General features: G+C 38.5%; 1 pseudogene; it reads left to right on the forward strand.

Moving 5' to 3' along the window:
• The first annotated feature begins 2995 nt into the window (after window positions 1-2995).
• Window positions 2996-15209, forward strand: LOC134203939 (uncharacterized; annotated as a pseudogene).
• The last annotated feature ends 1300 nt before the right edge of the window (window positions 15210-16509 follow it).

Below are 16509 nucleotides of genomic sequence, written 5' to 3' on the forward strand. Positions count from 1 at the left end.
CTTCTTTTATACACAAAGAAAATCTTCCGGTAGACCCGAAGGCCCGTGAGATAGCGATTCTGATGTCCGTGTTAGGAATGCACGGGATTGATGAATATATTTTGCTGGCTTTGACAAGAATTGAGATTTTCAATAGCTTATCGTTAATAATCTTAAGTTTCAATGAAATGGGCAAAATGCTGGAGAGTGTCCGAGTCGATTGATATATAAATCTTAAAATCCATCGAAATATTAGAGCGCTAGTAACGTTCAAAATCTTCCCTTCCAGCGTAACGCCTCGATTTCCAAAAATCTAAATAACACAGTATAGTAAAGAAAGACGTAGTCCTACGTCAGAATCCTGATTAATCACCCTAACGGCAATAGTGCCTTTCTCGTTCATTTCAAAAATAATATTTTGGCCATAATTTTGATCCCATAGTCCGATCTGACCAATTTCCATAGAAAACAATGGGACAGGATTCCGTCGAATGCAACTTGTTGCAAGCAAATCGGTCAACGCTTTGTTCCAAAAAGTGTATAATATGACTAGACATGCCCAAAACAAAACATGGTGGAATTCAATGGGATTGTATTAAGCTATGACAAGTAAACATTCCACTAAAAGCTCAAAATAATTTTCTTATCAAAATATTAAATAAACTCATTATTTCGAACAATTATGCCAAACTAATTATAAAACTGCCTTAAAACGTTATTAAAAATAAGTTAAGGACAAGAAACGATATTGAATGATTTATCAATAAAATGGAGTTAAAACCGAACTAATAAAGGTGCCTACAACCGAATTTCGCAGCCTTTTGGAACGAGAAGAATAAAAATTCGCGCTAAAATTTTGATGGCAATCGACATTGGGCCTCAAAGTAGAAACTTTTTGTTTTTCTTGTGAAAAAATTTATTTGTTTCTAGTTCAAAGTAGAGATGCCCATCCGGTTTGATATTGAGCACAAAACATCATGCTATTATTGCAAACAAATGACGGTTATCAGAATGACAGCATCTCTTATCTGTCAAAGATACATAGGGTGCCTCATAACCGAACGGTGCTCACAATGAACCTCCTCCCAGATTTATCAAACTCGGCAAGCCTCGTTGGATAAACGTACAACCTGTGCTGAAAAGTCAATCTTTTGCAACTAGTTGCACAAACTACTATCCGAAAAACAGCTTATTTTCAATTCCATCCATTGCCACTGAAACGGTTAATCTAAGGTTCGAAATACTGATACAATTAGAGGAGCTCTTTGGATGTTCACCCACGAACATTTTCAGCGAGAAATTGCTCTTCAAGCAAAATATTTGAAGAACAACAAACATTTTCGCTCATTTGTTTGCCGGAAAAGTTTGTTTGTAGTTTCCGATCATGTTCCATAGGATCAGTATATATCAGTATGCAATTAGTGAACTGATAATCGAAATTCCTAAGAAGTTGCACCTTAAAAATCTTAGATCGATTATTCCACAACAGCGTTATTTACGCAATTCCGTGTTTTCAACGATTTGCATGTGGTGTACACATTCTAATATAGTTTCAGAGAACCTAGAATACAACTTCAATTTTCAAGCCAAAATATTCTTTAAAAAAATGTTTATTTTCGATGAACTTGAACTCGTATGCATTACGAATCTATTATCACCTGAGAATTATCACCATTCTGTCACCTGGTTCATTCTTTGTTTTCGCGAGAATCTGAGAATGAATCCCATCAAGGCGGCATGGCAATGCTACAAAACAACAACAGAGCGGCTAATTTAAATTGATAAAATTTCACGAGAAAGCGCGAGAGAAATCTCCTCAGAACGAATATGCTGCTGAACGGCACTGTTGATGGGGAGCAGCGGTTTTGTGAACCTGCTGGAAGCCGCGGCCTTCGGTGGAGTTCAGTCTACTCTCGCGTTTTGGCAGAACCGGTTGATCGGTTTGGGTGGTTCTCGCGTTTCGTCCACACTTGCTGGGTGGTGAACATGTGTTGAAGAAGGGAGCAGCAAGGCACAGTAACGGGAGGCCAATCTAAATTGTCATTTGTTTTCAATTTATGAGCATTTCGTCAGTATTGGAAGTTTCGCTGGACTCGGTGCTGGATTAGTTCGAACAGCATTCTTTGTTCAAGAACTTGTGCTAAGCGACGGTAAGTTGAATGAATGCGTCGCAAAAAGGGGAGTTGCATTCTGTCGGTCGAGCGAAAAAATGTGAATGAGTCAATAAAACAGGTTGAACACACGATGATGGGCAGAAATTGCCGTCTGAGGAAAGCGGGACTTTGAAAAGGTGATCGAAAGCCAAACCGAAAGATTACAAATTCTCCCTGCTGACGACGGCTTATTAGTTCAACCTGTAGGGAGGTGTTGAAGTGTGTCGTGCAGCGAATATAAATAAACCTAGCATTTTTTGGATACAGGCTCTATGAATCTGGTTGAAGTGGGTGCCTTTCTTTCGAATCTTATTTGGTGAGAGCTACAATCATAAAATCGATTGTTTGCCCCTGGTGGTAAACAGTTTGAGTTGAACGTCATTCCAGATGGTGAGTGAATCAAGAAATATCGATCGATGGAGATTTTCTGCTGACGTCATGGAACGATCTCACAGAAGATGAGTACATTGAAGATAACAAACAAACATGATACGATCGTGGTCGCGATAGGCATGTGATTGATGTGTAATGATGCTCAACTAAAGATAATTTCGCCGAATGACTGGAGGCCTGTCTTACTAAAATAAAATTAAGCTGAAAAATAGATTGCGGCACAAAATACAAATGTTGGAAAATAATATTGCCTATCAACTGTGAAAGTGAAATCAGAATCAGGAACAAGTTTAAAATCATGGTAATCATTTAAAGATATGAAACTTGGAGCACCCTAATGTTGATTGTTGTTGTTTGGCTTCCATAATAAAAAGGGCACTGTCGTTTGACTCGCTGATACCTAATTGACCTCTATTAATCGATGAACATTGTTTTGCAGGAGTGGCTGCGCAGGAACGCAGCAGCAAAAAATGAGTCTCGATGAGACGGTACAATGATCATACCATTGGTGAAAACCATCAGCAGTTTATCTTTGAAATCTCAACTACACAGTCAACCAGAATGGGAAGAAGCAACAGCTGTTGAAGAACATTTCTGGTACGTTTCTGTTCGGGCGACGTGCGCAATTATGGGCCCTTCCGGTGCGGAAAGTCTCGCTGATGAACGCACTGAGCGGTTTCAAGTTAGTTCAATCACCTCCCATTTTGACATTAATATTCAATCGTTTGCCTTTCTTAGAACTGAGAACATCACGGGCCATATCCTGATCAATAACGAAGTCGTAGAACGTCACAGGTATCGACGGTTGATTGCGTACACACTCAGGACGTGCCTCTCCCAGAACATAACCATCCAGGAAACACTTCACTACGCGGTCTGATCTCAAACTGTCGTCCAATGTCACCCAATACACAAAACCAAAATTGAACGACATAATCGCCCCTGCTGGGATTGGCCAGTGCGCCCAATCAGGCACGGGTGCTTCGTGGGGAACGAAAGCGACTATCGATCGGGCTGGAACTGGTATCGAATCCGAAGATTGTTCTTCGACGAACCCACAGCGGACTGGACAGTGAATCGGCATATCAGGTGGTATCGTACATGAAGGATCTGGCCAAGCAGGGCCGGTGTGGTAGTTGTGATCCATCAGCAAGCCTGAACTGCTGGAGCTGTTCGACGATATCTATGGTGGCGGATGGACGTGCATGTACCAAGGGTCGTTGGGGACATGATCGGGACTTGGCTGGAGCCGGGTTTGAGTGTCCGCAGTATTACAATCGGGCTGATTTCGGTGATGAAAAGGTGTACTTTAAAGAAAAATTTGTTTTACATTGAACAACGTCATACCTGAAGGTACTGAATGTAAAATCGAATCTAAAATTTGGAGACCGTTACTAAATTTTAAGATTTTGAACGCTGATAGCGCCTTTATTTTTCAATGGATTTTAGAGAATTACTAGCTTTGCTTCGCTTCAGTGACTTAAAATTAAAAAAACTCAAATTCAAACACCATCTATTTTGGGTTCGTACCTTCATCCTTCCGGTTTTGTCACCTTCTGGAAATTGAGCTCACCGTAGAGTTATGTGATCTCGTGGTTAATTCTTCACCACTACATCGCCTTTGTACTCCTTTGTAGTGGACCCACTGGTCTTATGAACGTCAAGGCTCAAGTCTTAAAGGCTGAAGTATCAAAAAGAAAATATCAGAAAGCTGAAATATCTTGCTGATGAAATTGTGAATAAATAATGATGAAAAGAATTAAAAAATATCAAAATTTTGTTTTTGAGCAATATTATAGCCTTCTTTTAGTGTACGAGAAAGGCAAAAATACTAAGAACATAAAATAAAAATAAAGAGTGAAGAAAAAGATTAAATGACAAGGAATAAGGAATACAGAAACAAGAATTAAGAATTAGGGACTAAGAATAAAGTGTTAGGAGTTAGGATTTAGGCATAAGGAGATGGGAACTACTCAGAGTCGCCATTCACCGTGCATCTTAGGCAATTTAGCAAATATTAGAGCTCTCCAAATAATTTAAATTGAAAATTTAGTCTTGAACACCGTCACGAACCTTGAATAATTGTTTTAATTCGAATGAAAGCTCAAAACTATCTGTTTTTGGCAAGATAGATGGACGTAGATAATTTTTCAGTGATATATTAGGTATCCTTTAGCCGTGTTAGGGCATTATTATAGGTGCACCATTCACGTGGATAAGAACTTTCATTTAAATAATTAAAATATGAATTTAAACTTTGATTTCAAAATGTTATTCGTGTTTTTCATTTAGTTAAGCATAACATGTGGAGTTCATGTGTTTAGTTGTTAACAGAAAGGACATAATCGATCAATAGAATTATTATTGCAGATGCAGAAATCAATGCTCATTAGCGTCACGTAACTCTTATGACCAACAAGTCATCCCTGAAACCATTGCTTCTGCTCAACCTGTACAAAATAATGGCGAATCATTCATAGTACTCACGATTTCAATGGGGTGAATGGACACAGTATTTTCTGGGGATCCATTCGCCGTGCATTTTTATTGCGTGGAGAACAAGGAATGTAAAATAACAACATTGCCAATGCAACATTGTCCTCTTGTAAATGTTGGGACAAACTCAATCTCGCAATAAGCGTTTGTCCCAAACTGCAACAGAATAGGACAATGATCGCCTGCCATATTTGAGAAATAGTGGTTTCGATGATGTTTTTGGTTAAATCAGTATCAGTTATCGTAGCTTAGACATAAACTTAACCATCTGTACAATGATTTGTGTTTTACTTCTGAAATATACAAGTTATCAGTTTGAATAGTTCTCAACAATTACTTCCATGTTTGTTGCAAATAAAATGGAACGCAACAATGGGTCGTATGAATAAAAGTAGAAGTTCAACTTACTACATTTTCAGTAGTAATAAACGTCACTTGGAACATGTTCGTATGAATAAAAGAACTTTACTACACACACATTTCGAACATACTACAAACAACTGATTCGGTATGAATAAAACAAGAGTTTACTACTGATTTCTTGTAGTCTGCCCAAGACGTTGCTACTCATGTTTCAAATGCAGATTATTCATCAGAATCGAAGCGAATCGGTTTGTTCTTGAAAATAGAAGTCTAATTTAGGGAAAACAAACAAAACAGACATGTCTTTTGTTGATTAGGCAAAAAATGATGAAATCATCATCGTCATCATGGGGTCTTTTTGTTTTGACGTTTCTCCGTGTAGAAATGGTAGTAAACTGTAGTAAGGCTAAGTTCGAATGTAGCATATACCATAAGTTCGAAAATGTTTTTTCATTCAACATGTAGTTTCTCTGTGATTTATTTTTGAGAGTTACTACAAGCGTTGAGTTTTGCTACTTTTATTCATACGACCCAATGTCTTTATCCCTTCTGAATGAGGACAAAGAGTTATCCATTCTCTTTGTCGCTTGTTTTCGCATTTTCAGCGACAATTACAATTTAATTCCTTGGTGGAGAATGATGTTACCTATATTTTGGATTAATTTTATAAGTAAAACTAAAATACAAACCCGATACTTAAATTCATTGACATCAAATAAGAGGTAAAGAACAATAAAACATTTTCAGAAAAATATATTAAGCTCGTTTAGTGGAATTATTAAAGTCTAAGACGTAGTACTGTCCATTTATTCCTAATTTCATATCTTTGCAGATACGTATTTCTGAGTCGTAAGTCGAGTCAAGTACAAGACACTGAAGACGACCACACAGTTGTGGTCGAAATACGTATCTGCAAAGATAACGAAATAACTGGTGAATGGACAGTACTTAATATTCTTAGACGGTTTTACTCATTTATTCACTTTTCACTGATATGAGCGAGCGTAGAATATACTTGACGGCTAAAACAAAGGTGGAGCAAACAGCCGCAGGATGTTAACAAACCCAACGTCAAATCAGCTGTTGGAACAGTTATATTTCAAGTTATTACTCGGAGAGGATTCTTTGAACTTCTTTAATGGTGTTGATGTTGAAATAAAGTATTTTTCAATATTTTCGTAAACATAACGAACATTACTTGAACCCCACGGTGAATGGTGCACCCAGGTGAATGCGACCTGACGGTAGGAATCTTGAAATTAGGAATTAAGGGATTTAGGAATTAGGAAGAGAACTAGGAATAAGGAATCAGGATTTAGATATTGGGTAAGAAGTTATGATTTAGAATTGGAAGTGGGAAATAGAATAAGGAATTAGGAGTTAGGAATTGGGAAATGGGAACTAGAAATTTGGAGCTGGGAGTTGAAACTACGAATTAGGAATAAGAATTAGAATTTAAGAATTAGATATTGGAATAAGGAAATAGAAATTGGGAATTAGGAGTAAGAAGTTGAGATTTAAGAAGTTGAACTAGGAAAAGAATTATATGATTCAGGAGTTAGAGCTAGGATTTAGGATTTAGAAAGTGGAACCAGGAATATTGAATAATGAATTGGGAATTGGAGTAGGGATTTTTATTTAGGAATGAGGAAGTGGGAATAATTAATTGGAGATCAGGTTCTAATAGATAGGAGTTAGGATTTAGGAATTAGGAAGGGAATAAGGAATTGGAAGTAAAGGAATCAGGAATTGAATTGGAATTGGGAAATAAAATTAAGAATTAGGAAAAAATATTTTAAGCTCTTTTTTAGTGGAATGTCTAAAGTTCAGTACTCTCATTTCCATTCTCCAAGTCGAGTCAAGTATCAAGATCAATGAAATCGACCTCACAGTTGAGGTCGAAATACGTATCTGCAAAGATAACAAAACGTAGTGGAATTATATGGAGAGTACTAAACTGTCTAGACGGTTGAAGAATTAGGAGATAGGAGCTAAGGTTAGGAATTAGGAAGGGGAACTAGGAATTGATAGAATTGGGAGTTAGGGAGCTACGAATTAGGAATTAGGTATTGGAAATTACGAATTGGGAATAATTAATCAGAATTAAGAGTTGGAGAATTAGAGGTCAAGGATTATGATTTGAAAGGATGAAGCTAGGAGTTGGCAATTGATTAGGAGTTGAATTTAAGATTGGGAACTAGGAATTATTTATTGTAATTACAAGTTACAAATATTTAATTAACTTTTGTCCTACTGGTCTGAAAGGTCAAGGGGATAATAAAAATAAATATAAAATGAAAAAAAATCAAAAACTCGTATTTTTAAAGAATGTTTTGAAAATCCTCAAAATTATCCGAATTTTTTTTGTTCCCCCATCAAAATATTATTTTTGGCAAAACAAATCGAAAATTGAAAATAGTTTTAAATATTTGTATCGGCCTTGAATCAAAATTAGGAATTAGGATTTAGGAATTAAGATTTAAGAATAAGAAATCAGAAATTAAAGAATTAGAATGAAATCAGGGGAAATTGGGAAGTAGTTAGGAGCTAGGATTTAGGAATTAGGGAGGTGGGGAATTAGAATTAGGAGTTTGATTGGAACTGATATTATCAAGAATCAGGAATTAGGAATTGGGAATTAGGGGTCGAGGATTAGAGTTAGGAATTAGATTATGGAAGTTGGAGCTAGAGTTGGAAATTTAAATTTAGGAGTTAGGATTTAGGATTGGGACAAGGAATGAGGAATTGGGAATTAGCAATTAAGAATCAGGAATTTGAAATTGGTAATAAGGAATTGGGAATTAATAATTGAGTATAAGGTGTCAAGGTTTTCGAGTTAGGAATTATGATTTAGGAAGTTGGAACTAGGGAGTTGGGAATTGAGTTTAGGAGTTAGCATTTTGGATTAGAAACGAGGAATTATTAATTGGTAATTAGGATTCAATAATTAGGAATTTGGATATGAGAATCAGGATTTTTTTCTTAGTGAGATTATCAGCCTAGGCTGCTGGCTCTCTCGTGAATCAGGAATTGAGAATAAAGGAATCATCAATTAGAAATTAGGAATAAAGAGTTAGGAGAGTATAAATGTCATTTGCATTGTTTGTATAATTTTCCTAGAACTTTTCCAGGTAGCTATTAATTCATGATGTATGGAACTTATAGGTTTAAATGTGGCTAAACTTGTCTAACAAGACATTGCTGTAAATACGTAATCTGGGGTTGGGAGGCAAATGTCATTCAAATGACATATGTCAAAATAGCGATGACATTTTGGAGAGTTTTCTACTCTCCAGACTCAGATGTTATTTTAGAGCAATGTACCCTTGGACAAAAATATAGCCCTACTCAGGTATGAGTCATCTAAAATTATGGAATAAATTTGGCTTTAAAGAAAGTTATGAACAAATTAGTCAAATGACATGACAGACGATTTTTACAAGCCTGGTTAGGAGCTAGGATTTGGAATTAGGAGATGGGAATTAAAATTAGGAGCTGAGATTTAGGATTGGGAACTTGAAATTAGGAATTAGGGAATTAGGGGGCAATGATTATGAGCTAGGAAATTTTTTAGGAAGTTGAGGTAGGTTGGGAATTGGGATTTAGGGCTTAGTTGATTTAGGATTGGGAATAAGGAATTAGGAATTGGAAATAGGAACCAAGAATTAGGAATTTGAAATTGGGAATAAGGTATTGAGAATAGGAATCAGAAATAAGAAATTGAGAAACTGTTGAATTGGGAGTTAGGAGCTACAGTGGGAACTAGGATGGGATTATTAATTGGAGTTTGGAGTTAGAATTACGAATTAAGAATCAGGTTTTGAGATTAGGAGTTAGGATATGAATAAGGAAGTGGAAACTAGGAATTAGGAATTTGAGGAATTGGAATTATAATTCAGGAATTAGGAATTTGGAATTGAGAATTAGGAATTAAGAAATAAGAAATAATAAAAAAGAATAAAGAATAATGAGTAAATATAGAGAGCAAAAAAAATTAGGCAAAGAGAAAACGTTGAAGGAGGAAGGTTGATGAAGATTGAAGGAGGAAATGGAAGAAGAAGAAGAAAGAAGGTCTAAAAAGAAAGTAAAAGGCAAATGAATGAAGGAAGATGAAAGCATAAGCTTCCTCCTTAGAAAAGAAAAAGAAAAGAAGGATAAAAGAATGAAGGAAAAACGAAGAATGAAGGATGAAAGAAGATGGAAGAAGAATGAAATTAGGAAGACAGAAGAAGGAAGAAAAATATGGATGAATAAGAAAAACAAAGAAGAGGTAGAGAAGAAAAAGGACGGAAGGAACAAAGGACTAGTAAGAAGCTGTTTGATGCGGATAGAATCGATTTGGTTGTCAAACTGAAGCAAATTTTCATTGTGCCGGAGCCAAACATTGAAGATTGTGGTTATGTTCGTTTTGATCTTATATTGAGAAGTATTGTTATTATTCGGAAAAAATAAAAAGAAATTAGTTTGAGTTTTACATTCTTTGTATGAAATATATTCACATTATATTTCAATGATAATTAGTAGGAATGCAACTAAAAGCACTCGTTACGAGATTTCATGAGATCCAGCAGCTGATTGGAGCAGGAAATGTATGTAAAACAATCGTAAAGTCATGATAGTCTCGCGATTCGTGTGCCTTCATGCAGCATGGAAAGAGAAACTCGAAGAGCAGGAAATGTTTGACAGTCGAGTAACTGCAAAATAATTTTGCTTATGGGATTGATTTCAAAACCTCCCGCTCACTCGCTTGACAGCAGAAAAGTGGCTCTCCGCAGCACCCAGGTAAGAAGTAAGAGAATAGAAGGAAGAAAGAAGAAGAAAAAAGCAAGTAGAGAGCCAAGAAGGAACAAACTAGAACGAAGAAGAAAACAAAGAAAAGGAAAAAGTATTGCTCCTTCAACGTTTTCTATTATTTACTCATTATTCTTTATTCTTTTTTATTATTTTTATTTCTTAATTCCTAATTCTCAATTCCAAATTCTTAATTCACATTATAATTCCAATTCCCAATTCCTAATTCTAGTTTCCACTTCCTTATTCATAAATCCTAACTCCTAAAAACATGGAAGAAGAAAAAAGAAGAGACAAGGACGAGTAAAGAAAAAAATGGGAGTTATTTCGGCAAGAATCAAAACCAAATGCAAGGACCACGAACAATAAATAAAATACGTTCCTTTCTATGTTACCCTCATATTTCAAATTCTGTGCGGACAACAAAATGATAATTAGATATCAAAATTGACAGACAACAAAAGGAGTCTCAAAAGATTTCGGTTTACTTCCGTTTGTTCTCTGCTGACGTCAAATGTAAATTATTCCATCAATATCGAGTATCAACTTTTCGATTATCGACTTTTTGTTATTTCGGATTGATGTAAGATTTTCACTTAGCTTTCCGCCTACCGCCTCGACCAACTTTGGTGGGATCCTTTGAGTAATGACAGTTGGATACCGATGCTATCTCTTAGGAAGCAGTATACAAAACAGCGGTGTATCGCTCGAGGAGTCGTTAATGAAGAATTATGAATCGCGAAAATTTCACTATTCAGTAGGAGTTCAGTGGAAGTAAAAATGACAATTGCCGGTACAAATGTCCAGTACATCCGGTGTTTGATTTGCCACACCAGAACTGCTGGATAACGATCTCAAGTAGTTTCTTGGGTAGCGGGGAAGTAGATTCTGTGGTCGGGAAAATTTCCCGCCAAACGTGGTCTGGACCATAGTACACCGGCGTTAGAGGCGTTGGAAGTGTCAAATTGACAGGAAAGGTATTCTACCAGGATTTGCGAAACAAATAGGTATTTCATGTGCCGAGCGAAAAGTCACCGAAGGATGCATGTCCACCAAGGAAAAAATGAACGACCAAAAGGAACGATCAATCGTAAAGAAAGAGGCGAATATGAGCGCAAGGTGGGCAACGGAAATCGTCCCTGTGGTTATCAGAATTGATGCAGTCGAACACATCAAACATCATCGGAAGCAGCGCAGAACGACGTAATTGAAGAGGCTGAGGAAGATGTGGTTGGATTGATACGATTCAACTGAACGGATGGAACCATTTGAAATTCCGATTTAAGTGGTGGAACGCGAGAAACTATGAAACTATGAGCTTCAAGAACAATACAGATCGAATCAGGTTCGTGAAGAAGGAATGCTGAGCTCACGGACTCCTGGAAAATGAGAGAGAGGAAGGGATAAAAAGCAACTAGCGCAGTCTACGAGTCAGCGACGGATCAGTTTGATTACTGAAGGATCAATGGACGGATCCTCCACAAAGAGCCTCTCGAAATGTTTCTAAACTCTTCGGAATAATTAATCCTACAATTTTAATGTTTTCGGCTCCGTAGAGTTTATTATTAATCATCTGAGCCTCATAAATAAACAGATTTGTAAAAAAAATTTTCACTTTTTCATCCGTTCGCGTTAAACCTCGAGTTTTCAACATTATGTGGTTCAGCCTTACGAAGTCCCCCATAACACTGCTTTCCATGCGACTCGCTTTCCTTCCACTAGCATGTACTTTTTTATGCGTTTGGATCTCTGCATGATAACCTCTAGCGCAATATTGAACACCTTGTCGTAGTCCTTACAGTTGATCTCAAGATTCTTCCTTACAATTTTGCACACCGTTCACGCCGAAGTAATGCAAGAGCCGTGTGTGTATGGATTCGTCTGATCCTTCAAGACCAAACGATCCTGTCGCTGACTCGTAGACTGCGCTAGTTGCTTATCCTCTTCCTCTCTCATTTCCTGTAGGAGTCCGTAGTACTCAGTTCCCTTCTTCATGGTTCAAGTCGAGTACATTATCTGCTGTTCTATTAGATTCATTTCATTTTCAGGTAACCAGACGTGATAGCTATCCAGGATTTTTCCAGTTAAGGGCTTTATACGCAGTTTTTGACATCACCCTGCGTGTCGGATGTCGTAAAACTTTGGCCCTATGTTCGTCTTCTGTGAGAAGATTCGCCTTGATATTGCCAGGCACTCGTGAAGCGTTCGTTCCTGATGCCTTGGATCGAGTGCTAAGGCTGATTGCTGTGGAGGCGGAGATGACGCTGGCAGAGTCGGCAAAGCGAGGATGGGCTCCCTGTTCTGGACTGGAAGGTGGCGGCAATAAGCCGCGGCTGCTTCTGATCAAGAAGACCCTGCACATACAGGGAGGCTGTCTGCAACCAGTGGAATCGCTGCGGTGACTCAATGGTTACGGGTCAAGAGCGCTCGTCAACCGACCTCATCTTCGTCTGTGCGTGGTTGCGGACATCTCTGTTGAGAAGCCAGCTACCGAGTACCGACCCTTCTATTAACCCGAAATTGTCACTCCTGCGAAAGTTGCAAGTGGGAGCTATTTATGAGCGAAAAGGGTACGGTCACTCGCTCTATGCCAGTGAATCATGGGAACTGGGGAAAGTCCGACGTCTGCCATCGTGCGCAGTATCTGGTCCTCTACAGTGAGAGAAGAACCCGATGCTCTTGGAGGAGTCTGCTGCCACGATAACAGATATTTAGTAAAACAATTTGTTGAAAATCCTGTGTAAACTTTTGAATTGATATGCTGGCCCCTACTGCCATCTACTCAACTGATTGCGTAGCAGTACAAACGGACGCAGCTGGTTACAAGCGTCGAACGCAGCCAATGATTTGACAGCCGCATTTGGGCTGCGTTTTCAATAACAATGATTCTGGTGCGCCATCTCCAATCGATGCCGACGCGGTCCCCAATTCTAAAATACTTTGAATTAACGGTTGCGGATGTTTACACACGTATCGGATGCCAGCCTCAATATCTGTTATCTGTGGCTGCACACTCGTAGGCACCTTTGCGGCATAGCTGCCAGCTAGCGAAAAGGCGAAAATGCCTCGGACTTGACAGATTCTGATGGTATTGAGGGTAACAATCTGGAGTTGGCTCGAACGCTAGGGAAATGAGAGACCTGATCACGGCATTTTTTAAGATTTGCGCACAGTAAGTTCTGGTCGTTGTCAAGCGCCGTCAACAAGCCGGTAACTTCCACACAACCCATTCACATTGGTGACAGACGGCGGAAGATGATCTGGGATATCACTTTGTAACGGCTGGATAGGAGATCGTCGAAAGTTCTCACATCCAGGTGTCGCCTTTCTTGTAGATGGAACCTACATCCCTTCCTTCCGTCCTCCGGTAGCTGTACCTAGATAGTTATCAACAGCTGACGCACGTCTTCTTCGTTGTCTTGACCTTCACTGTCTTTACTTTCGAGTACCATTCATGTTCTCTACCACATGTTCGTCAGTTAAACTGCTTCCATCCTTGTACTGCACATCTCATATCGGAGTATGAAGCCTTGTTTGGGCAAAGGCTGTACTTCTGATAGAACTGGGTGTTTCTTGAAAACGCTCCTGAAAGAGGCAGCGTGTCCACGTTCTACCTCAGTTTCTGACTTGAATGGATTTTTTAATGAAAGTTATTTGGCTTCAACAACAATATGTGCATATAGCATCCGATCGATTATTCTTCGGCAAACCTTAGTCTTTATTTTTCACGCATTAGTCAAATTCTGCATTTGAAACAAATAACTTACACATTTATACTTCGTTAGTAATAACTTCTCATTCACACTTCAGCTATGAAGTGGCATCTAGCCACTCAACACGGACCAGATAAAATCAATCCGCTTCTGAACACAGATGAATCGCCAGCATGACCAAATGAATGGTGAGTAAAGTTCCCCCGTCGGGAAATGAGCTGAATCTTTGTGGCGAAACTCCCACTCGCGCCTGAAAAAATATGCAACCTGAACAGCTTTATACTGCAACTTTGTCACGAACGGCCCTTTCCACGCAGGGGTTCCACGACGAGCTTAAACGACGGCGAACAGCTACTGAACGAATCTAGTCGACGGGGTTCAGTCCCAGTATCGATATCGCGATTGCGCTCAGTTTTGAGTTCCGGCCGACGAACGCCCGGCCCTGGCAGTTCGGGCAATCTCACGATGACCCGTTGCGATTTCTCGGGCATGGCTGAATTCCGGGTCTGATTGTGGGTTCGGTGTTTACAGCGTTGGGAATAACGGCGCCAAAGTGCTGGCCAATATTGAAGCTGTTTGATTATGATACTGATGTTCGTTAATGATGCTCCAACGCAATGACTGTGGTACTTACTTGTAAGCTTGTTCAGATGAAGCGTGAATTTCACAATTGTAACGTAATAATTATTAATTTGAATTTCAGTCCGCTGGAATGGCGGTATTGTGCGGAGACACAAAAGCAACTGACTACTCGTGGCTGCGATACTTCTTTCTCGAAACTTGCGGCCGATTTTCCGTTGATGTTGAAGCCAGTGTGACATGCTGCCAGGTGATTGTTTACTATCTGGGGCAGCTTGGACGAAACCAACGGATAGTGATGTTCTGGGCAATTTGCGGACTGATGGGATGGACGAGCGCAAATGTAGGAATGGTGGCCGTGATATGTCCAGTGGATGTGAGCGCGTTTAGTGGTTCCGACGATAGTTCTCAGATGTCTGTTCGGATTTTTCGCTCTCGATACGGGGGAGCTGTTGGACGTGTTTAAACCGCTGACGTACGTGTCGCAGGTTCCGATATGGATTCGAAGGGGACTGGCTTGCTACGTACAATGGATTCAATCGGACGAGTGCATGCGAAGTATGTTTGCACTACAGGAAAAGTATAAAATGTTAGAGTAACTTAGAGAATTCAAAAACAGCAATTATTGGTACGATGTGGCGGACCCGGTGTATGGATTGTAATGTGCATCTGTTATTGTGATGTTAGTTTGAAATTCCAAGACTTAGGTGGACTCATAGAAGTAAGAAATTTGAAACGGTAAGCTTCCAAATTTTATTTAGATACATAAAATTCAAGCTCAATTAGGTCTGATTCGAATAGATGAATCTGTTGCTAACGTTCCATAGTCTGCATAGGTCTCTAGTTTTAAGACACATGACTGCCTTGTATTCCACACGTACTAACAAAATATGTGACCAATTACATCCGAATCTGGTGAATTTCGTTTTCGGTAAGATGAGTAATAAATGATCAAAAACCTCGATGGACTTTGGATTGTTTATATCCGAATGATACTGCATTGTATTCAAATAATTGGCATACATACCCTCATCATGCTAATTACTCACTCGAAAGCATTGGGAAAATCCTCCTTTAAAATGATGAATAAACAATTCGAATGAAAGGATAAGCGCACAACAAACAACACTCATTTATGCATGTTTTCGTGCTTATTCAGGATCTAATTAGGAACATACACAGGTATAAGTGAGTAATGAACGATGAAGTAATATCAGGGACATACAGTGTGTTCGAGCACAAAACTACATACGTTTCCGACTAATTACAACGCACTTAGAAAAGGAAAAGATACACATGTCTGTCTTAAATGACGAGCTTAATCCGATATGATAAAACATCAGAAAATTCTACATTATGACTGAACACCTTTGAATTAGTAACGACCAACCTCGATTGAGAAGTACCTGTAATATAGTTTCTACATATGTCAACGATACTTGATAGAATGAGGAATAATCATATCTATAACTGACAAATAACCGTACCTGCTCGCGCCTTAACTCAATAAGAATGGACTTAGTTCGGCATGTTACTTTGAGGAGACCGAGGAATCCCAAGCTTACGTGAGGCAAGACGTGAGGTGAACATTTGACATCATCTTGGGAAGGTAATACGATTTCCAATCTTTTGGCCAATATCATCTGCGAATACGCAAAATTCAATATCGTGTGGACAACAAAACACGCACGAACTGATCCAAATCTATGCTGTGCGAAAAAGGTTGTGACGATAATACACCATTTTTCCTGGGACGAAACGAAACAAATTAGAAAAAGCTACTGTTGAAACGGAAACGAAATTCAAATTTACTTCCGAGATTTCGAAACGAAATTTGGGTCCATTTGATCTATAATTTACAGAAACGAAACGAAATTTAATTCTTTTTCCGCGGAATTTTTATTAAATAGTTTTTTAAATGTATATAATCATAATGCAAAACAACGAATAAAAAAATCCGATAAAAAAAATAATTTTTGTTGATGTTTTAAGTCAAATAAGATCGATACATTTAAAAAATCCTCCACTACATTTTTTTGCTC

Source organism: Armigeres subalbatus, unplaced genomic scaffold (assembly GCF_024139115.2).
Source record: "Armigeres subalbatus isolate Guangzhou_Male unplaced genomic scaffold, GZ_Asu_2 Contig297, whole genome shotgun sequence".
Classification (NCBI taxonomy): domain Eukaryota; kingdom Metazoa; phylum Arthropoda; class Insecta; order Diptera; family Culicidae; genus Armigeres; species Armigeres subalbatus.